The 25,170-nt window shown below is 41.1% G+C and overlaps 1 protein-coding gene across 1 annotated transcript in view; it reads left to right on the forward strand.

Moving 5' to 3' along the window:
• Positions 1-25,170, forward strand: part of LOC311138345 (forkhead box protein P1-B-like) — a 233,455-nt gene that overhangs the window by 51,160 nt on the left and 157,125 nt on the right. The window contains exon 3 of the mRNA XM_084173014.1: positions 10,675-10,718. The gene's annotated coding sequence lies outside the window, so the exon portion shown is untranslated. The remainder of the gene's footprint in view (positions 1-10,674; positions 10,719-25,170) is intronic.

A 25,170-nucleotide genomic window follows, 5' to 3' on the forward strand; every position in this document is an offset into this window, starting at 1 on the left:
GGAAAAGCGTTCTCCATTCGCTATTTAAATGCATAGATTACGTATTTTTTCCGGCTGCCCCTGTTTCGAGACAGGTCCCTCATTAAAATGCAAATCAATTTATAACATTTTTGACATGCGTTTTTCTGGATTTTTTTGTTGCTATTCTGTCTCTCACTGTTCAAATAAACCTACCATTAAAATTATAGACTGATCATGTCTTTGTCAGTGGGCAAACGTACAAAATCAGCAGGGGATCAAATACTTTTCCCCCCCACTGTATATGTAATATTTTTGCACTGTCATTTCAGAAAATGTCTTTAAAATATATATATATCTAATAGTGGAATTATAGTTTTTCACAATATTTTTTGCCCCAAAAATGCTTTTGGCCATAAACAAACTTGCATTCTAATGGTGCAGCTTTCTTTTTTATTTAACCTTTATTTTATCAGGTAGTCATACTGAGACCAAGGTCTCTTTTACAGATGAATTACATAAATTTCAGAAAATACACACATCAAAAATGTGTATAGAAATATCTTCTAAAACAATCTTATTGGTCAACAAAAGCCATCTCTTGTGGTCAAATTGACTGAGGCCAGCAAACCTCTTGTTGTCAAATTGACTGGGGCTGAGCAATTTCTACATGTTTAACACTTGCCCTTTGCTGAGCCCAGTCAATCTGACAACAATGCACCATTAGAATGCAATTTTATGTGTGCCCAATAAAAAATGTTGGGGAAAAAATATTGTTAAACACTATCATTCCACTATTACTGTAAATACATTAAGGACATTTTCAGAAATTACAATGCAAAAAATATTAGTTATAGCATCTTTAATATTATTACATTAAAATATATAATAATGAATGCACTCACTAACTGTAAGTCGCTCTGGATAAGAGCGTCTGCTAAATGACTAAAATGTAAAATGTACATTGCATTGTATGTATTACACCCTAAATCAAATCAAATCAAATGTTATTGGTCGCATACACATATTTGCAGATATTATTGCAGGTGCAGTGAAATGATTGTGTTTCTAGCTCCAATAGTGCAGTAATACCTGGCAATAAAAATAAAAACACAATACACACATAATCCAGAAAAATAAAGAAATGAAGAAATATCAAAACGAGCAATGACCGGAATATAAATATGTATATACAGTGGGGAGAACAAGTATTTGATACACTGCCGATTTTGCAGGTTTTCCTACTTACAAAGCATGTAGAGGTCTGTAATTTTTATCATAGGTACACTTCAACTGTGAGAGACGGAATCTAAAAAAAAATCCAGAAAATCACATTGTATGATTTTTAAGTAATTAATTTGCATTTTATTGCATGACATAAGTATTTGATCACCTACCAACCAGTAAGAATTCCGGCTCTCACAGACCTGTTAGTTTTTCTTTAAGAAGCCCTCCTGTTCTCCACTCATTACCTGTATTAACTGCACCTGTTTGAACTCGTTACCTGTATAAAAGACACCTGTCCACACACTCAATCAAACAGACTCCAACCTCTCCACAATGGCCAAGACCAGAGAGCTGTGTAAGGACATCAGGGATACAATTGTAGACCTGCACAAGGCTGGGATGGGCTACAGGACGCAAGCAGCTTGGTGAGAAGGCAACAACTGTTGGCGCAATTATTAGAAAATTGAAGAAGTTCAAGATGACGGTCAATCAACCTCGGTCTGGGGCTCCATGCAAGATCTCACCTCGTGGGGCATCAATGATCATGAGGAAGGTGAGGGATCAGCCCAGAACTACACGGCAGGACCTGGTCAATGACCTGAAGAGAGCTGGGACCACAGTCTCAAAGAAAACCATTAGTAACACACTACGCCGTCATGGATTAAAATCCTGCAGCGCACGCATGGTCCCCCTGCTCAAGCCAACGCATGTCCAGGCCCGTCTGAAGTTTGCCAATGACCATCTGGATGATCCAGAGGAGGAATGGGAGAAGGTAATGTGGTCTGACGAGACAAAAATAGAGATTTTCGGTCTAAACTCCACTCGCCGTGTTTGGAGGAAGAAGAAGGATGAGTACAACCCCAAGAACACCATCCCAACCGTGAAGCATGGAGGTGGAAACATCATTCTTTGGGGATGCTTTTCTGCAAAGGGGACAGGACGACTGCACCGTATTGAGGGGAGGATGGATGGGGCCATGTATCGCGAGATCTTGGCTCCTTCCCTCAGTAAGAGCATTGAAGATGGGTCGTGGCTGGGTCTTCCAGCATGACAACGTCCCGAAACACACAGCCAGGGCAACTAAGGAGTGGCTCCGTAAGAAGCATCTCAAGGTCCTGGAGTGGTCTAGCCAGTCTCCAGACCTGAACCCAATAGAAAATCTTTGGAGGGAGCTGAAAGTCCGTATTGCCCAGCGACAGCCCTGAAACCTGAAGGATCTGGAGAAGGTCTCTATGGAGGAGTGTGCCAAAATCCCTGCTGCAGTGTGTGCAAACCTGGTCAAGACCTACAGGAAACGTATGATCTCTGTAATTGCAAACAAAGGTTTCTGTACCAAATATTAAGTTCTGCTTTTCTGATGTATCAAATACTTATGTCATGCAATAAAATGCAAATTAATTTACTTAAAAATCATACAATGTGATTTTCTGGACTTTTGTTTTAGATTCCGTCTCTCACAGTTGAAGTGTAACTATGATAAAAATTACAGACCTCTACATGCTTTGTAAGTAGGAAAACCTGCAAAATCGGCAGTGTATCAAATACTTCTCCCCAAATACAGGTGTGCCGAGCTTGTAGCGTCATACCCAAGAAGACTCGAGGCTGTAATCGCTGCAAAAGGTGCTTCAACAAAATACGAGTAAAGGGTCTGAATACTTTACTATTATTTTTATACATTTGCTAACAAATAGAAAAACCTGTTTTTGCTTTGTCATTATGGGGTATTGTGTGTAGATTGATGAGGGGGGAAAAAAACAATTTTAGAATAATAATCAATTTTAGAATAAGGCTGAAACGTAACAAAATGTGGAAAAAGTCAAGGGGTCTGAATACTTTCCGAATACACTGTATACACAGTACCAGTCAAGTTTGAACACACCTACTCATTCAAGGGTTTTTCTTTGTTACTATTTTCTACATTGTAGAATAATAGTGAAGACATCAAAACGATGAAATAACACATATGGAATCATGTATTAACCAAAAAAGTGTTAAACAAATCAAAATATAGTTTATATTTGAGATTCTACAAAGTAGCCACCCTTTGCCTTGATGACAGCTTTGCACACTCTTGGCATTTTGGCAGTTCTTTTACTTTTAGATTTGTTGTGTATTGTTAGATATTACTGCACTGTTGGAACTAGGAAAACAAGCATTTCACTACACCCGCAAAAACATCTGCTAAACTTGTATGCGATCAATATAATTTGATTTGATTTAGTGACTGTTTAACAGTCTGATGACCTGAAGATAGAAGCTGTTTCTCAGTCTCTCAGTCCCAGCTTTGATGCACCTCTACTGTCTCCTTCTTCTAGATGGTAGGGGGGTGAACAGGCCGTGGCTCATGTGGCTGAGGTTCTTGATGATCTTCTTGGCCTTCCTGTGACACTGGGTACTGTAGATGTCCTGGAGGGTATGCAGTGTGCCCCTGGTGATGCGTTGGGCTGAACGCACCACCCTGTGGATAGCCATGCCGTTGCGGAAGGTGCAATTGCCGTACCAGGCGGTGATACAGCCCACAGCATGTTCTCAATGGTACATCTGTCTGTGAGGGTCTTAGGGGCCAAGCCAAAATGTCTTCAGCCTCTGGATATTGAAGAGGCGCTGTTGCACCTTCTTCACCACGCTGTTTGTGTGAAGGGACTATTTCAGGTTGTCAGTGATGTGCACGCAGAGGAACTTGAAGCTTTTGAACCTCTCCACTGCGGCCCTGTCGATGTGGATGGGGGCGTGCTCTCTCTGCTGGCTCCTGTAGTCCACGATCAGCTCCTTCGTTTTGTTGTTGTTGATGGACAGGTTATTTTCCTGGCACCACTCCGACAGGAAAATAACCCTATAAAGTTATTCCATGGATCCCTTGGCCAAAAATGGTTTAATCTGTTGTTGTAAGTAATATTCATAAAATAAATAATAATAATAATAATAATTATAATAATAATTATAATAAATAATAATTATAATATATTTTGAGATCTGGCTGCGGACCGCCTGCAGTACCTCCACTGACCCCACTTTGAGAACCCCTGTCCTAGGCCAAAGTGTTAAAGGTACAATATACAGAAATCGCTTCGCCATTTCCGGTTGCTAAAATTCAAATAGTTTGCCTAATTTCAGTTTATGTGACAAAACAAAGAAGTGTAGAGAATTATTGTACCATCTAAACCGCTGTGAAATATATTTTCAATAACCAAAAATATTGTTGTTTCAGCTGATTGAAGCTGATGTACAAAACCAAAAGTAAAAGACACAAAAACAAAACTTAAGAACGGGAAGCATATTTACCGCTTCTTAAGCTTTCAATGAGAAGTTACATATTGCAGCATTAACACTGAGCTAAAATCTTCAACATGTTCACATTTGAACCCTATTATAATGGTGTGTGATTTGACTTCAGTTGTTTTGTTAGATCTTTGTGCTTCATAATGCCAGTGAGCAGTATTTCACAGTGGCAGTGCAGCGTTATCTGTGTGGAGGTCTGTACTTTAATGGGCTTTATTGATCTAAACAATGTAAGGGGTTGCGGTGATGTTATTAAGGTAGAGATAACTTCTGTTTTATTCCACTCCAACAATATATTAGCGTTTTATTGGTCTAAATAACTTTACCTTTTAGACAGTAATGCAGCAGTAAGTCACCAAGGCTCTTTATGTCTCCAGGATCTTAATAAAGCATTTTCTCTGGACATCCTGCTGTGGCGAGGGTGAAAAACCACTGGTTAAAAGGCATGCTGGGAAGTTTCCATGCCATCGCCGTAAATGATCTATTTTGAATACATACATAAGGCCTGCGAAGAGCTGTGAACGGGAAGGGGAGCCATGGACCCCAACACATTCTCTGTTTCACACATGCATGTACTGGTGGGAGTCCCAGGTTCCCTATGGTTCCCCATGGTTCCCCGTGATAAGAGGGACAGTGGCTCCACCGTGTAGGCAGTTGCTCAGTGGTCTACCTTGTTAACACCCATATGTAGGAGTATTATGAGTCTTAACACTATTTTCTCCCTTTTGATCCTTGTGTCAGAAACTAGCTGTGTACACTAACATTCTGACATATTTAATATATTTTTTTTAGAGATAATTTGTGTATGAAGTATGTGTATTGTTAGTCTTTTTGTTCATGGTTAAACTGTTCATTGGTTGATTCTACAAAGTTTTTAATGGACTATTGCAATATTTATTTCCTTTCAAGGGCACACTATATCCAATATTTATATGAAATAACGATCCCATTCATCAGGAACCACATTTTCAGCTGAATTTTAATTTGCAGCTATTTAAAGCCTGGGTTTTGGTAATGAATTATTTTGTCATCTTGCCTCTGATGAGATTCATCTTTAATAACTGTAACAATTATTTTATTAAAAAGAGAAGCAATGCATTATGGCTATCTCGGCAAGGTCTCGAGCTGGAAATAATTCTCATTAAGAGCATTATATTACCCCGTAGTGCTTTCATTTGGATGTCCCGCTGAAATTGCATTACGTGTCAACAATGTTTGTGTTAGAAGTAAGCAGTCATATTTACAGAAGCTAGCTTTTTTCATTCGCTGGCTGACACTTGGAAATGTATTAAAATAGATACTAATGCTCAATATCAGATTTAAGTGATTTTAATGGGAAAACTGCAAGAAAAAGAAAAAAATACTTTTAATATAAAGTGAGGAATTGAGTTTTCTACCTCCTGGCTTTGATATTAGTTTTAAGTTTTGGCACCAAGTTATGATTGTTTGGCATTATGGTAATTCTACTTTTCTTAAACAAAGCACTGACCCCCCACCCACCCAATTAGATTTCTGTCAAAATTGGATGTATTTCCTAGTGTCATGATGGATCAATCCTAGGTTTATTTTACGGCATCGTGGAGATCAATGTTGTGTTGTCTGGGTTATCATGATTTGTGTCTGTCTGGCAAAACTATGGCTCAGGGAGGGTTGTCGTTAATGACATGATTGTAATTGTTTGTCAGCGTGGTAATGTGTGATTTCCTATCTTCATGTGAAGTTGGGAGGTTTAAGAAGGAAGGAGGGATGTTTTCAGGAAGACAAGTGCTGTGATTTGTCACCAGCCAAATGTCTTGGAGAAGAGTTTTTACTCACCTACATTGTCTTCTGGGGGGGGGGGGGGGGGGTATTGTCATGATCATGTATATACTGTACATCTCCTTCGTATTCCATCACTGAACACACAGGAAGCCTAGTAAACTAGGAGTTCTCTCATCTTTAAACGTGATAGTGAGTTTGTCCCACACAAGTGTTCTTGAGTGAAACTGACTCTTTGAAGGAATGACAACTTGGTTATCTGATAAATATTGTGACAAGCAAGCAACAGAGACAAAACAGTTTGGAGAGAATTAATGATTGTGTGCCACTGTGTGTGTCATGTGTTTGTATCAGTGAAGTGATGCCCACCATACAGACTTTCAAGAAGATATGTTCATCTCCATTTCAAAGGAAGACAGAAGTGAAATCACCAAATGTTATGTAATCTTGTATTTTTGGTTGTTGGTAAGAATCAACACTTCCTTAAATGTATGATTTTTAACAGAGGATATTTCACCATCTGATGAGGAGAGATATTTCAAATTTGCTCATAGTATAAGTGGAAGACCGTATGTGACCAGGTAGTTTGGGGTAAACCATCAATCATATTTTCATCACGTTGTTATGGTGACCATGTAGCTATGTACTGTGTAGCATACTCTTGTTTCTGTTTTACCTCCATGTTGGTTTGGTAAGGGGCAGATTCCCCCTAGTTGTCAGTCTAATGAGTTCCAACCAGGAAACAAGCAAAACAAAGTACATGACTTAGTGTATGCAGATGTCTCCAGAGGGTGCTACGTATTATCACAATTGCCCCCCCACCCCCCCCCCACCCATATCAATTCATGTTCATTGGTTATTCTGTCTGGTTTTGCACACATGGGTAGTGTAATCAGCTAAATGTAGCTGCTGTCTTCTTATTATTACCTGGGTGCTTAACACTGATTTTTTTCCTTCAAGGACAAATGGCGTATGAGAAGGCTGATCCCGTGTGAAGTCCCTGAGCTCTCGGCGAGCAGCAGATCCATTTTCAGCGCCAGCTGTTCTCTCGGATACACTGGGCCGCACTGAAATTCTCTTAATATAATTCTGGGGGCTCAGGAGAATAGCGCAAAACAAGCGTGCCAGAGAGGAGAGCGTTGCATTTTTCATCAGCAGGCCTCAACTCGCTGAGTTAGTGGGCAGCGCTCGCATTCATGAGCAGATGTTCAGCACAGTTACACTCTGCAGTTAATGTGAACTTACTGGCCTCTCTGCCATCGGCTGCAAGGACGTTGGCAGCGACCTGGCATCTGAGAATTACTCCCGGTAAAAAGCGCAGGCCAGTAAAGTGTAGCCGTGGCCTTTTTTAGTCACTTCCCAGCCCAGAAGCTGTAGCAGAAGCCAGAGAGTAGGAGAAGGCTCTGACAGACCATCATTCTTAGGCCCGACAGTGATGAAACACTCTCTGCTGTTTGCTGTGGGAATAGCAGTGAAAATTCCTGAAGACAATTTCCACTAGTTTATCATTAATTTCTTATGAGAGACTAAACATGAAACCCACACCACTTGGCAAGAGAATGTGCTGTGTGATAGGCTAGCACAGGAACGTACAGGTCCCAATTGTTAGTCGATGGGTAGGAGGGATATAGTGGTTTCAATACCCATGAAAGAGGAAATTAATGTGAACCAGGCAGCTGCGAGAGGATAACTGTATGTCTGTCTGGCCCTGGTTGGTTTATGGTAGAGCCCAGCTGGTGCTGTGGTCAGCCCGATGGTTCAGTCATCTGTTCTACCAAGCCTCTCCAACTGGGTTTGATGTGGCTCTATAGAGCTGTAATATTTCCCTACTAACTCTGCAAAAGACTCGCTAAAGGATTACGTAAAGGCTTATTAACTTATCAGGATGAGTACGTGACTGAGTGTTTAGTAGGTAACATTCGGCTCGCCATGGGAGCAGTGTGAAAGTCATTGCGGTAAAGTTGTGGATGTGGGACTTAGTAGGAGACTGACAAGCACTTGTTTCTGCTGCTCATGGCTCATTCTCACTTTCTAATTGGTCATTTTCAGGTTGGGTTTATGAGAGCAAAACTAATTAGTGTTTCTAAAAGTAAGTTGGGTTGATTGTTCTGGTTTCCTCTCCTGTGTCAGGCGCTCAACAATAAAATAAGACTAATCATTTTCAAATTGCTCGTATTTTTAAACCAGAGTTGAATGTCATTCCCGGTCTCCTGGCATTTTGTTTGGCAAGATCAGGGAACAGCGGTCGCCCTCTCACGTGCTCTCTTTGTGATTCGTGGGAAGTTTAGGATAGGGCTGGTGGAAAAAACAATGCATGGTGTTTTAGGTGGGGTTGTTTTGCTTTGATTGTGAATGTCCTGCTGACAGAAGCGGGCTAGTAAGTTTACAGTAGCTCTGACATTCCCTGTTACCTTTATTCAGAGAGCTCCAGCTGCAGCGAGCCCTCAGGATGCACCAGCGCTGAGCAGAGCAGGCCCATGGGCCGCTGGCCGCCGGGAGAGGGAGAGGGAGCCCTGTTTGAGTTGGCAAACAGTCCCCTCTCCTCTCGGGGAAGTTCTGCTGCCTCTGCAGAAAGGCCAGTGGCGGGTTGCTCTAACGGACGCACGGTGGTGACTCCAAAGGCAGGATGGGCTTTTTCCACCTTTCCTCCCTTTCAGGAAACATATTTAGCCTTTTCTTCCCTCCATGTTTGAAAAAGGATAGAAAGAGTGGAGTTGGCAGAGGGGGGAGGTGGCGGAGGGGGGAGTGGTGGAGTGTGGATGGGCGGAGAGGGTAGGTGGCGGGGGGGTGGGGGGAGGGGCTGAGGGATGGAGGGGGGAGTGGTGGAGAGGGAAGGGGCGGAGGGGGAAGGGAGCGGAGCGGAGGGTGAGTGGTGGAGGGGGGAGTGGGAGAGTGGGGGTGAAGAGGGGGAGGTGGCGGAGGGGGGAGTGGTGGAGGGGGAAGGGCGGAGGGGTGCGGGAGCGGAGGGTGAGGGCTGAAGGGGGGAGTGGGGGTGAAGAGGGGGGGGGGCGGCGGAGAGGCAGAGGGGGGGGTTGGTGTTAATCTGTGGCGTTTATTTGATATGGGTTACTGTGCAACACTTCAACAAGCTATTTTGCTGTCTGTTCTCTGAGCCCTATTCTCTCTGCTGGGGTTTCATTTATATTGAATACAAAAAAAAGTTTATTGGTCATTTTAACAACGTTCTGTTAAACTTACACTATTTTTATTTTTCCTTCCACACCGGAGGGATTTGTCTTCAGAGGGCTGTAGTAATTAAGGAGAAGGAGCTGTGGATCTAGGGTTAGGGAGGAACAGTGTTTAAATGCAATTAGAGCACAGCTAGAATCAATTTGAACTCAATTACAGTTTTCTGAATGTGCCATTATTTGTTTAATCAAGGGAATCGTCGTTTGAGATGCTAAATGTATCCAAAGATTTAAAACATGGAAAGAAAAATAAGCTCTGAGGAAAAATATACTTAATGCTGCTTTAATGAAGAAGAATTGTTTGAAAGTGACCTCTCTCTCTCTCTCTCTCTCTCCCTCTCTCTCTCTCTCTCTCTCTCTCTCTCTCTCTCTCACACACACATACACACACACACACATGTTTGTTTTACAATCCTTGTGGGGACCAAACAATTGATTCCCATTCAAAATCCTATTTTCCCTAACCCCTAAACCTAACCCCTAACCCTAATTGTAACCCTAAACTAAGTCTAAAATTGCCTTTTTCCTTGTGGGGACTGGCGAAATGACCCCACTTGTCCGGACTTCTGGTCCCCACAAGGATAGTAAAACCAAACACACACACACACAGATACAATTGGATACTGTGTTGTTTGTCATTTTTTGGGCTGAAGGAATTGAAGGATTTTATCCAACTGACAATATCTTCCTCCTTTTCTTCTTTTCACTTTTATTCCTCCCCTCCCTTCCTATCTCTCTCTCTCTCTCTCTCTTCCTTTCTCATTCTCTTTCTCTCTCTCTCTCTCTCTCTCTCTCTCTCTCTCTCTCTCTCTCTCTTCCTTTCTCATTCTCTTTCTCTCTCTCTCTCTCTCTCTCTCTCTCTCTCTCTCTCTCTCTCTCTCTCTCTCTCTCTCTCTCTCTCTTCCTTTCTCATTCTCTTTCTCTCTCTCTCTCTCTTCCTTTTTCATTCTCTCTCTCTCTCTCTCTCTCTCTCTCTCTCTCTCTCTTCCTTTCTCATTCTCTTTCTCTCGCTCTCTCTCTCTCTCTCTTCCTTTTTCATTCTCTCTCTCTCTCTCTCTCTCTCTTCCTTTCTCATTCTCTTTCTTTCTCTCTCTCTCTCTCTCTCTCTCTCTCTCTCTCTCTTCCTTTCTCATTCTCTCTCTCTCTCTTCCTTTCTCATTCTCTCTCTCTCTCTCTCTCTCTCTCTCTCTCTCTCTCTCTCTCTCTCTCTCTCTCTCTCTCTCTCTCTCTCTCTCTCTCTCCCACCTGCTGTGCCTTCATCCAGCCAGGAGACTCCAGTGGTGACCCCCTGTTGAGACAGAGATCAAAGTAAGTGACTGGAGTCCGACCCCATTTACACAACCATACAGTAGAACGAAAGACAGACTCCTAATAGACATGACAGATCTATACTCAAATACTCCTATTAAATACACTACATCCATGGACAAGTGTTTCCCTGTAAAGAGTGTTTCCATCTACACATAGGCCTAGTCTACTCTTAGAAAAAAAGATGCAATCTAGAACCTAAAAGGGTTTTTCGGCTGTCCTCATAGGAGAACCCTTTGATTAACCCTTTTTGGTTTCAGGTAAAACCCTTTCCACAGAGGGCTCCACATGGAACCCAAAAGGGTTATCCTATGGGGACAGCCGAAATAACCCTTTTGGAACCCTTTTTTCTAAGAGTGAAGTGAATCCACAGTAAACTTGATGAAGCTATATCTCAGAGAAATATAAAAATGCAAATGTTTACAGGGTCATCTGATGAAAATCAAGGGTGGCAAACGATACATTTGATTTTGCATAATAACTGGTGCTGTTGTAAATGGATCACTTGGTCAGTTGCTTTTTACTTTCAATGAAATGTTAGTGACAATGGATGATGAACATAGGTTCTAGATATCCCTTTAATCCACACCACCGTATAGTCACAGTTGTGACTGAATTCAAGGCAAAAACATGACCAGATACTATATGCAGGTTCATGACTGCAACCCTCCTCGCACCATCTCTCAAGTCATTTACACTATGTGTGGTGTATAAACACATCCAAAGCTAACAATGACCCAGAGCAGATTTCACACCGCACAACTATTTCAAAGCACTGTAGACACTAAACATGGGTGACCTTCCTCCCGACCACACCACCATCACGCAGAGGAGGCTCAGCTTTAAATCTGGTGTTTGCATTAAGACTCATTTTGACCTTGGCAAGACATGCTGTAGGTTAGATTTATCTGTTCAGTCTCTGTCTGTTTCAGTAGGATATTTGTCAGGTTGTATTATGTGACCATATGGCCATGACCCTCAGTCGCTATGCATTTGATATAACAGTTTGTCTCCCATTGAGCTTGATAGTGTTGTTGAATTAGGGTATCAGACATTAGTTAAGAGCACTGGATAGCTCTGCTAGACCCAGTTACTGTCCCTCACTGTTGGGCGGAGCTATACTAGTTTATATAAACTATACTGGTTTATATCAACTATACTAGTTTATATCAACTATACTGGTTTATATCAACTATACTAGTTTATATCAACTATACTGGTTTATGTCAACTATACTAGTTTATATAAACTATACTGGTTTATATCAACTATACTAGTTTATATCAACTATACTGGTTTATATCAACTATACTAGTTTATATCAACTATACTGGTTTATGTCAACTATACTGGTTTATATCAACTATACTGGTTTATATCAGCTACACTAGTTTATATCAACTATACTGGTTTATATCAACTATACTGGTTTATATCAACTATACTGGTTTATATCAACTATACTGGTTTATATCAGCTATACTAGTTTATATCAGCTATACTAGTTTATATAAACTATACTGGTTTATATCAGCTACACTAGTTTATATCAACTATACTGGTTTATATCAACTATACTAGTTTATATCAACTATACTAGTTTATATCAACTATACTGGTTTATATCAACTATACTGGTTTATATCAGCTACACTAGTTTATATCAACTATACTGGTTTATATCAACTATACTGGTTTATATCAGCTATACTAGTTTATATCAGCTATACTGGTTTATATCAACTATACTGGTTTATATGAACTATACTGGTTTATATGAACTATACTGGTTAATATCAACTATACTGGTTTATATCAACTATACTGGTTTATATCAACTATACTGGTTTATATGAACTATACTGGTTTATATCAACTATACTGGTTTATATGAACTATACTGGTTTATATGAACTAAACTGGTTTATATGAACTATACTGGTATATATGAACTACAGTGCATTCGGAAAGTATTCAGACCCCTTGACCTTTTCCACATTTTGTTACGTTACAGCCTTATTCTAGAATGGATTTATTTATTTATTTATTTTCCTCATCAATCTACACAAAATACTCCATTATGACAAAGCAAAAACAGGTTTTTGGAAATTTTGGCAAATGTATTAAAAATTAAAAACAGAAATACTTTATTTACATAAGTATTCAGACCCTTTGCTATGAGACTCGAAATTGAGCTCAGGTGCATCCTGTTTCCATTGATCATCCTTGAGATGTTTCTACAACTTGATTGGAGTCCACCTGTGGACATGATTTGGAAAGGCACACCTGTCTATATAAGATCCCACAGTTGACAGTACATGTCAGAGCATTGAAGGTTCCCAAGAACACAGTGGCCTCCGTCATTCTTAAATGGAAGAAGTTTGAACCACCAAGACTCTTCCTAGAGCTGGCCGCCCGGCCAAACTTAGCAATCGGGGGAGAAGGGCCTTGGTCAGGGAGGTGACCAAGAACCCGATGGTCACTCTGACAGAGCTCCAGAGTTCCTCTATGAAGATGGGAGAACCTTCCAGAAGAACAATAATCTCTGCTGCACTCCACCAATCAGGCATTTATGGTAGAGTGGGCAGACGGAAGCCACTCCTCAGTAAAAGGCACATGACAGCCCGCTTGGAGTTTGCCAAAAGGCACCTAAAGGACTCTCAGACCATGAGAAACAAGATTCTCTGGTCTGATGAAACCAAGATTGAACTCTTTGGCCTGAATGCCTAGCGTCACGTCTGGAGGAAACCTAGCACCATCCCTACGGTGAAGCATGGTGGTGGCAGCATCATGCTGTGGGGATGTTTTCCAGCGGCAGGAACTGGGAGACTAGTCAGGATCAAGGGAAAGATGAACAGAGCAAAGTACAGAGAGATCCTTGATGAAAACCTGCTTAGGCTCGAGACGAAATCGAGGACCGGCAAACCGTGCCAATATATCCTCCAAACACCGGCTTCTCGGGCAATATCACTTTTATACAACCGGTTACCAACTTATTCAAATAATGATTGACATATTTTCATTAAAAACGTTTTTTTAAAATGAATATATTCATACTATTTCATCCTTCCACAAAATATAGTCCTGACACAAATGTAGGGTTGCTACCCAAGCCGGCTGGTCGTTCGTTCAATCGGTTCGGTTGCTGGAGATGCGACCCAGTCGTTCAGTCTTTTTGTTCTGTATCTATGGACGCGACCCAGTCGTTCATTCTAAATGTTCCATTGCGAGACTGGCTGGCAACGTTCTTATCCCTTGCTTGCTAGCTAGCCAACTATGGCTAACTTACGATCACGTCAAAAAGGGCAGCCAGACTAAAAGTAAAGTAGCTGCCTTTGCATTTGTTTAAGCTGTTTTTAGTGACATTTATTTGGATACATCCATAACAATGAGCTAATGAGGCGTGATTTCACCTGGCATAGAACATTTGCTCACTCGTCAGGATACTGTTGTTCAGAGGAGCTAGCCAACAACACAGCTAAAACAATCACTTCAAACTGAAGCTGGAAAGACTGCAAACTATCTGCACTTTGTTTCATTTGACCCTTTTTCAATTGACATTTCTTTGTATATATCCATAAAAATTATGCCAGCTGATTCATGATTTCGACTGGCTGAGAAACGCTGCTTGCCTGTCTGTCTCGTCCTGACTCCCGACACATTCATTACTATGGGACAGCTGGAGATCGAATTTGAATATTGAAACAATGTTGCGAATGTCAGAGAGACAGACATCAAGGTATATACAAATCTCAGCTGTAGAAAACTAAATGTTAGTCTAAAAGAAATGTGAGATAATGTTTATATGCTTTTTATAGTGGAGATCAAATGTATAAATTGCTTGGCTGGGCTGATGAGACAGTGGATTGCGCAGTCAGATGGAACAGAGTCAATAGGCATTTTAACGTCATAGATTTAGCCGGTGGTAACTTGTGGAATAGACACGGGCTGGAATGAAGTTTTAACCAATCAGCATTCAGGATTAGACCCACCCGTTGTATAATGGTTTATATGAACTATACTGGTTTATATGAACTCATATCCTCCTCTGTGTTTCCCTCAGTGGAGTCGGGGGGTGATTGTGAGGTGCCGTGAACCCCTCCTTAATAAAGCCCAGCTGTGGAATGATCAAATAGTATGAAAAAGTATGAAAATGTATGTACTCACTAACTGTAAGTCACTCTGGATAAGAGCGTCTGCTAAATGACTAAAATGTAAATCTAAAATCTAAAATGTAAAATCTAATTAAAGCGCTGGTGTTCACCAATGTAGAATTATCTCTGGAATGATAACAACCTGTGATATGTGCAGTGGAATGAGCTGGGCAGGTCTTGGGGAATGAGGGGATTGTGTGGCAACCCTCTTCAAAGGGGGTGACACTCTAGATCCAAACTGCTACAGACCTATATCCATCCTGCCCTGCCTTTCGAAAGTATTTGAAAGCCAAGTTAACAAACAGATCACCGACCATTTCGAATACCACCGTACCTTCTCCGCTATGCAATCCGGTTTCCGAGCTGGTCATGGGTGCACTTCAGCCACGCTCAAGGTCCTAAACGATATTATAACCGCGATTGATAATAGACAGTACTGTGCAGCCGTCTTCATCGACCTGGCCAAGGCTTTCGACTCTGTCAACCACCGCATTCTTATTGGCAGACTAAATAGCCTTGGTTTCTCAAATGACTGCCTCGCCTGGTTCACCAACTACTTCTCAGATAGAGTTCAGTGTGTCAAATCGGAGGGCCTGTTGTCTGGACCTATGGCAGTCTCTATGGGGGTGCCACAGGGTTCAATTCTTGGGCCGACACTTTTCTCCGTGTATATCAATGATGTCGCTCTTGCTGCTGGTGACTCTCAGATCCACCTCTACGCAGACGACACCATTTTGTATACATCTGGCCCTTCATTGGACACTGTGTTAACAAACCTCCAAACGAGCTTCAATGCCACACAACACTCCTTCAGTAGCCTCCAACTGCTCTTAAACACTAGTAAAACTAAATGCATGCTTTTCAATCGAACGCTGCTGGCACCCGCCCACCCGACTAGAATCACCACTCTCGACGGGTCTGACCTAGAGTATGTGGACAACTACAAATACCTAGGTGTCTGGTTAGACTGTAAACTCTCCTTCCAGACTCACATAAAGAATCTCCAATCCAAAGTTAAATCTAGAATCGGCTTCCTATTTCGCAACAAAGCCTCCTTCACTCATGCTGCCAAACATGCCCTCGTAAAACTGACTATCCTACCGATCCTTGACTTCGGCGATGTCATTTACAAAATAGCCTCCAACACTCTACTCAGCAAATTGGATGTAGTCTATCACAGTGCCATCCGTTTTGTCTCCAAAGCCCCATACACTACCCACCACTGTGACCTGTACACTCTTGTTGGCTGGTCCTCACTACATGTTCGTCGTCAAACCCACTGGCTCCAGGCCATCTATAAATCACTGCTAGGCAAATCCCCGCCTTATCTTAGCTCATTGGTCACCATAGCAGTACCCACCCGTAGTCTGCGCTCCAGCAGGTATATCTCACTGGTCATTCCCAAAGCCAACACCTCCTTTGGCCGCCATTCCTTCCAGTTCTCTGCTGCCAATGACTGGAACGAATTGCAAAAATCTCTGAAGCTGGAGACTCTTATCTCCCTCACTAACTTTAAGCATCAGTTGTCAGAGCACCTTACCGATCACTGCACCTGTACACAGCCCATCTGAATTTAGCCCACCCAACTACCTCATCCCTATATTGTTATTTATTTTGCTCTTTTGCACCCCAGTATCTCTATTTGCACATAATCTCTTGCACATCTAGCATTCCAGTGTTAATACTATTGTAATTAATTTGCACTATAGCCTATTTATTGCCTTACCTCCATAACTTGCTACATTTGCACACACTGTATATATATTTTCTGTTGTATTTTTGACTTTATGTTTTTTTACCCCATATGTAACTCTGTGTTGTTTTTATTGCACTGCTTTGCTTTATCTTGGCCAGGTCGCAGTTGTAAATGAGAACCTGTTCTCAACTGGCTTACCTGGTTAAATAAAGGTGAAATAAAAATTTAAAAAAGCCGACATGTTGTTCACATATATCCCTTTCATACACAGACCAAAATCCCAATATTTTACCATGCCTGCTTTTAGATACTATATTTTATATCTGAAAGGGGTAGGGGGTAAAAAACAAGGAAAAATAAAAGCCAGCTAAAGACCTAGTCATGATTCCTGCATTTTCACGGACCCTGTAACCAAAATACAGGTATCAGGTCTGTGTGACTGGTTCACTGCTTTTTTGCAGGTAAACCCATTAACACTTCCATTGTTTAACACCTCCCTAATTTGAAATGCAAACAGCCTCCATGGTTTAACAACACCACCCACCCCTCCCAATTTGCCAGTTACCCACTGATATGTATAAAAGGGGTCTCCCTGCAAGAAGGTGGTAAATAAGGGGCTGTTTGAAAGGGGTTCATACAAACATTGCCTCATATTTTTTTACAGGTAATATACCACATCTTCTCTCTGAAATGGGTAGTAGATGCCAGGAGGGAGCTAATGAAGGCCAGATGGATCCTCTGGATGCAGGCCTTAAATGATCCCTCAGAGTACATTAGAGACTTGCAATGTTGTAGGCTATTTACAATATTTTGCAGATTCTTTAGGTATGTGTTTTGGTATGCTGATGATATGTTGTGATCCTGTAGGTATCTTGAGGTTTGATGTGGCTGGTTGTGAGGGCAGCCATGGTGTTCCGGCATTTTATCAGGTGTTCAATCAGTATTATTCTGTTGTGTGTTGTATTACAGTTTTTCTCGATTGCTAAGACACATTTCTTGAAAGCTGCTCTCCCTTTCTCTTAACTGTGAACACAAAACCCAATTTTCAAGCTACATTCACAAAACCTCAGACTCTTCTTGCAAAACCAAACTTTCACCTCAAAACAGTTCAATCTGTGCTCAAAACTGAACTATGTTGTCAAATCGTGCCCCGAGTCAATCAAAATAAAAAACACTACTGAACAGTCACTAAACACTACGTAGAAAAATAGAAAACACAATGCTCAGGACATGAAGCTGGAGAAATAAATGTTTATTGTTCACTGTAGGCTAAATGCATGTTGCAAAACAAAAAAAAACTGTGCATTTAGCACTTGTACAAAAAGACAAAACAGAAATATTGTGCATTTACATGTAGCACTTGTAAAAACAAACAGAAATCTTATGCGTTTGCCACTTGTGTACAGTAAGCCCATGTAAAAATAAAGTACAAAAATATACAAATAAGTGCATTACTCAGCCACAGCATCATGTCTCCGTACTGGGTCAGGCCACAGGACTTCATCCACATCACAGGCCACATTTTGTCTGGCCAGGCAACGGGGGAAAAAACCCCTGGCATGCCGTATCCAGGCTTGGCATGCCTCCACACCTATGTCACCACAGGCAAGTCCCATGGCTTGCAGGAGATTTACCCTGGTGTAAGGTTGGCGTTCATATACCTTCCACCGCCATGAGGAGAAGAATTCCTCAATGGGGTTTAGGAAAGGGGAGTACGGTGGAAGGCAAAGATTGATAAAACCTTGGTTCATATTGTACCACTCTCTAACCTGGAGGGCTCTGTGAAAACTCACATTGTCCCAAACAACAACATAGATGGGATGCTCATCCTGCTGCCCTAACAAAGCATCTCGCATGTGATTGAGGAAAATGAGGAGCTGGTGAGTGTTGTAGGGCCCCAGGTTGGCATGATGGTGGACAACCCCATGATTGCTGATGGCAGCACATAATGTGACATTGCCACCACGCTGCCCAGGAACACCAACAATGGCCCGATGGCCAATCACATTACGGCCTCTCCTTCTCCTTTTGGTGAGATTAAACCCAGCTTCATCCATGTAGATGTATTGATGGGGTCTTTCCATTGCATCCAGTTGAAAAACCCTCTGTAGAAATAGATATAGTTTTGTAAGTGATACGGAAAAAGTGATTTAGGCCACTACAGTAAATCACTACTTAGAGTAATCAACATTGAATGTGTCTGGATATATGCCAACCTGTACATACTGGAATCTTTGCTCTTTGACTCTGTCTGAGTTGCGATCAAAGGGCACTCTGTATAGCTGTTTCATGCGCAGTCTGTTGCGCTTGAGGACACGATCAACAGTAGAGAGGCTGACACTGTTGATACCCTCAAAATGTAAATGGTCCTCAATGATCTTCTGCTGAATTTCGCTCAGTTTAATGGCATTTTTCTTACGGACCATATCAACAATTAGGGTCTCTTGGTGTGGGGAGAACATACCTGTCCTCCCACCCCCATGTGGCAGTCTTTCAATTCTACAAAAAGAGAACATGGAGTTACAAAAAATATACATGGAATACTAGGCCTACAAACAGTTAGACCAACCCTCCATTACAATACTACAGTACATTGGTACAGTGATGTACTGAAACATATATTCACTTACAGTATACTGTGGTACAGTATATAGTATGTCATACAGTAATTGCTGTCAACATTTACATACTGTACTATAATGTCAAAAAAAGGTAATTACCTGTTCTCTTCTCTAAATCTTCGGATTATGGTGGACACAGTGAATCTACTGATGTTTGGTTGTACCCTTTGTCCAGCCTCCCTCATGCTCATACCATGGACAAGAACATGGTCAATCACAGTAGCTCTGATTTCATCAGATATTACTGTTCTTTGTCTTCGCTGACCACCTCGACCACCTCGACCTCCTCTCACACGAACTCTTCCTCTCAGATTTCTATCCATTGTAGGGCCTCACAAACCAGTGCTCTCTGAACTGGCTTACTGTATATGTTCCCTCACATCATTAGCCACAAGTGTGATCAATTTTGAGTTGTTGTGTTCAAGTGGTGATACCTGTGCTCTAATTGTGTTTGACTTTTGTCACATGTGCTCACCATTATGCAGCACGGGTGCATCACAATGAAAATGTGTTGGCAAGTTGTGTCTAAACAGGTGAAAAGTGCTTATGGTTTTGCCAAAAGAGTGATTGATTCAATCAGTGGGTTCAGGCAACTGAGCATTTGGTTCAGACAATAGGGTTTAGTGTTTTAGCAATTGAGAAAAACTGTAAGCCCTGATGTGTCGTGTCTAGTTTTGTGTGCTTGCAAAACAGGTTGATATTGAATGGAACAAATTAATGGTTTGTCATCTGATAATGTAAATGAGACATCTAAATATTCCCCTTCTGGGGTATTTACATAACCAGTTTGGCTTTTAATACTTATGGAAATTCAAACGTTTGTCCAATTTGCCAATTATTATTTGTTATTATAAAAAAGGGTTTTAGGATGAGAGGTAGGCTAAATGTCATTCTGGTATCACAAACATTAATTACATAAATTAAAGATAACACAAAAATAAAAGAACGCTCATTGACAGTTTTGTCTCAGCCAAGTGTTTGATGAATATAACACAGACAATCCTTTGCATGTAAATGTATCCAAAACTTGCAATTAATAGGCACTTTTGAATATTGATTAGAGAAGACAAGGACACAGAAGTGAAGCACTTATGAATGTATGAAAGAGCTTCTGAAACAGTGCCATTAGTAACTACTTCTCAGCCTCTAGTGCTGCTTTTCCCACTAAATGCAGGCTGATTTGACTGGTGATGAGAAACAATGTAATTTCATTTTTGCTGATATTGCATAATATGTACTTCATAGATGTATGGTAAAATAATCAATTAGCAATGGTCATCGCTGATGTATTTAAGCTTACAATGTAAGTCTCGCATGGAATATATTCTGGCACTTTATTTAAAGGCACTTAAAGCACTTCATACTATTTATGTCTGTCCAAGAAAATGTACATTGTTAAGCCTATAAACCCTTGATATAGATTTTATTTAAAGCATTAAAATATTTCTATAGACATTGGGGGAAAGAAATTGATTCTCAATATAAACAAATGGCAATTTTGAGGAGGTCTTAGGTTAAGTGAATACTTTCCATAATTTATTTCCTTAAATTACATTTTTCCATGGCCATTAAGAAATACACATTTGAATATTCTTGTCACCCAAAGTAGTTGCTTACAATAAACTGATTCAAAGTGAGTATTTGACAGTGGTTTTACAGCCAGTGATGTATCCCACCTCCTGACCCTCCAAACTGTGGACATGCAGGTCCTTGGCCCAGACTCAGCGTGTCTGTCTGTCTGTCTGTCTGTCTGTAGCGCTGCAGCGCTGTTTGTCAACACATAGAGAGGATGAGGCGCGTGGAGCGACGTGCTTCTCGGGTAGTGTCTGGCTCACAGACATGGAGCTACGACACGATGTGACAAGCAACAGATGTGTCACACTGCCTGGAATCAAACGAGCCATCCAGCGCTGAGCTGAGCATGCAGTAAGACACGGCTCCTGTGAACTGAACGCTGTGCTGCTGGCAGTGGCAGGCAGGCAGACAGGCGAGGCGGGCTTGGCGAGGCAGTGCAAGCGTTACTCCTTGCTTGCCATTTGAGCTGAGGGAAGACAGGACAGGCCTGGTTACTGGGCCTCTCTCTGACGCTGCCTCCCAGTCACTCTGACATCTGAGGTCTGGACTGGAGCTCTGATCAGATAGACGCTCTCAAAGGCCCTCACAGCCACAGTGTGAGGCACAGTCACAGTGAGATAATAGCCTAGAGGAACATGAATGCTCTATGTTGAGCGCAGAGAGATTTGACTGACAATAACATCATGACATAGAGTACATGTTTGTTGTGTACTTGTTTACTACTCAGTACTGTAATATGGTCTTCCCCAGTTTATGGTTTTCAGGTTATGTATTTAGTAAATGGATGAGCTTCTGTCAGAGACAGAGAAGAGTCTGGCACTCTGAGAGGAAGAAACTTAAGCCACACTATACTCATCCTATCCATCCTAGTGGATGGAAAACCATTTTGTCTGTTTGACTGGCTGTAAAAGTGCAGCAAACATTGGTGATACGAGGGACAACCTTAATAATATCCTCTGCAGTTTAATCTTCTGATCTGTTCGGCCCTGTAAGCAAATTGTGTGGGCTTGTGTTAGTGAGGGGGGAGCAACAGGAATACATCGTCTCAACAAGTGAATGGATGAAGGCGCCCTGACAGCTGCTTGACTGATCATTTACTAGAGTCACCCTGCATCTGTTTACCACAGCACAGCCACATGATGCTGGAGCTCCATGGCTGCGTTTACACAGGCAGCCCAATTCTGATATTTTTTCACTAATTGGTCTTGTGACTAATCACATCAGCTCTGAAAAATATTTGATGTGAAAAGATCTGATGTGATTGGTCAATTAGTGGAAAAATATCAGAATTGGGCTGCCTGTGTAAACGCAGCCCATGTGTGTAATTTAGCTATTTTCCTTGGCTCTGCTGTAGCCTGTGCTAACTTATAGTTATGTCCTTCAGCCTCACTCACTCACTGCTGCTAAACTTTCCGTCATAGCTTGGGGGGAACATTTATATGATCATAATCACGCCTAGCCAACACCGCTATGTAAATATGGTATTATCGGCGATTCAAATTTGGTTAAGAGGCATGAACGTGGGTGATACAGACAGTTCTCTCTCTGACACAGGCGATATAGGCTGCAGTTTGGAATCAGGGTAACTTGCTTTTAGGTAATATAGATATGTTACAGGAATGTAATCATGTAAAATAAAAAGAACAACAACAACATTTCTCACTTTACATAAACGGCGTTGATGTGAAGAATTAATCTGTTGATGTGCAACTCCAGTTCACGTATATGGAAATTGAAATGGAATATCTAGATCTGAATTGTGTTATTTCAATATTCAAATATTAATACAAAACAACTGAATGCTGCATGACTCTAACTATTTGCATACAGCTGTTTGGTGAACAGAGATGACTTGCTAAAGAGAAACGGGGAATTTAGTGAGTGGCACTCAAACAAACCTTTTGTCTTCCTGCTGTAGTCAAATGGAAGTACAGTGTTGATGTGCATGTACTGGACTGACATACAGTACATGTTGTACTTGTTTTTAATAGCAAAAATATCTACAGTAATTCAGCATTCTCTCGTGACATAATGCAGTGCCTTAAATGCCAACTTTGGAAACCTTTCACATTGTTCCTATTTATCCAAAGGATCCAATATCCTTGAATGCCTGGCTAGTATGAAGAGTCAACTCAATTCCACAGTTTTTTTTGGATCATTACTCTTTGGGTTCCAGCATAATAGATGCTATTGTGTCCCCACTGTAGATGTTTGTTTGAATACACCACTCACTCTGACTCTTTCTTAGAAATATATGTTACACCCAACAAGCAGCCCTTCTCTCCTCCTCCTCCTCCTCCTCCTCCTCTTCCTCCTCCTCTGTTAGCGTGGGAATGAGCCTGTAGGTCAGGCATTGGGAAGACAGACGGCGAGGGAGGGGGGGGGGACCCCTCCACTATTTGACAGGGTTAAACATTGTGAAAGATTGCCACTGCAAGCTGTGACATCTGTAGCAAGTATCAACGCGAACTGTAATTAAGTAGAATCTGCTATTTTAAATTCTATATGCTACGTAATAACAGGCAGTAATGAATAATTTAAGGGAAGGGGCTGCCGTCTGACATTTTTTCTCCTGTGTTTAAATTTAGCCCGTGTCATTGTCCGGCACTTTGATTAATTGGTTATCTCTCTTGACTATACATCTCAATGAAATATCTCTTTCCATCTGTCATTAAACTGCACATGGAATTGGTTCTATGTTTCCAATCAGGTACTGCAGACACGCATATCATTTGATTAAAAAAGAAAATAGCCACCAGGATGTACTGTTAACCATAGTACACCGTTATGACTGTGACCAAATATGGAGTATCATTTGGAGAGTTGCTATTCTTTTATCTGTTGCATTAGGCTTGTGCACATTGCTCACCCCAAAATTACATTGAATGATTCTGTATGATAATGGGATTGAGAGTTTATACTGTCATACATTTATATGATCAGCTTAAATCTGGTTTTAAACAGGACTGAGGTGTGTGGAGCTCTGTGAAGGAGCTGTATTACTGGTGCTAGACCTGAGAGCTGAGAGCTGAAAGAGGCCTGGTCTACACAGTGAAGAGTGACCAGTCAGCCAGAGATTGGCTAGCCTGTCAAATAAATATTAGGCCTTCATTTCTTCATCTAATCCCTGTAAATCTCTCACGCAATAACTTTGGGAACAGAGAGCTGGTATCGGAGCGCGGCTTTACAGCGTGTGTCTCTTCCTCTATCGCTACACGTACACCTCAGTGAACAAAACAACATGTTGTTTTCAATTGCTGTGGTCAGTCCCTCCGGCAGACATGTTTGGATTACAGATTTCAAATAGCGGTTTAAATTGGGACATTTTCTCCCAGGTACAGTAATTAAGCGATTTAATTATTTATTTTGTGGATGGTGGAGTGTTTTCAGGGTAAACTTTTTCTGTAGCAACACCACATAGTCATTAAGAAAAGCAAGTTAGACTGGACTTTGATAGCCATTTACATGCTGTAAACTACCAAAGGCTTTGTAGTATAAACCTTTCCAGTTAAATATCCCCACATTAAGCTATTGGATGTCTCTCTTTGGTTTCCTCTTCAACATTTCTGATCATTCTTTTTATTGAATTATTAATTTGTATGTGTTGAATTATTGAATGAAGTTAATATCTGATCATTCTATATATATTAACATTCTAAAATATTCATGATCGATGTTAAAAATGATGAAGTTACAGACCTATTAACATAAACAGACACAGGAAAGTTTGTCAAAGTTTGTCAAAGTCAAGTTTGCAGGGAGGACTGACTGACCTCATGGTGATTTGTGCATACGTTTCCCTAGATATCCCTCTAGGGTCAGTTCATATAGAATAACTATGTTTAGTTGGCTGTCTGTGTGCTTCCTGTCTGACCAGTGTCATGGGTGGATGCAGCTCAGGGCCTCAGGTAATGGCAGGTGGGGGGACTTAATGACTTGATGACCTTTCGTCTGCATGTGATCTGTCACATCTCAACTGTCTGCAGCGGACTCCAGTTCAGTCAGAGGGCAGCCTACTTTCAACTCTCTGATTGGCAAGTAGAACCCCAATGAGGTGCATTGTTCACTGTTCTTTTAACCCCTCCTAACCACAGCTTGTCTGAGAGTACAACTAGTTCAACTGAGAGTAGGTTTGGTTGAACAGTGCTAATGTTCTTTTTGAAATTGTATTTTTATATTTTTCTCTCCAAGTATTTGCAGTGAAATATAGTTGAACCAATGGCTCCAGGAGAGTTTAATCTACTCTTTTGTCTGTTTTGATTAATCAGTTTCTTTCTTCTTTTTTGATAACAGTAAAGATTTGATATATTTTTTGGATGTCTTTAGTTTGTTCTTATAATTGCCCCATTGTATACATCAAATATGGAAATCAGAAAAAAATATACAATTTCTGTAACCATAATGAT

This window comes from Coregonus lavaretus, assembly GCF_964263955.1.
Source record: "Coregonus lavaretus genome assembly, chromosome: 12".
Classification (NCBI taxonomy): domain Eukaryota; kingdom Metazoa; phylum Chordata; class Actinopteri; order Salmoniformes; family Salmonidae; genus Coregonus; species Coregonus lavaretus.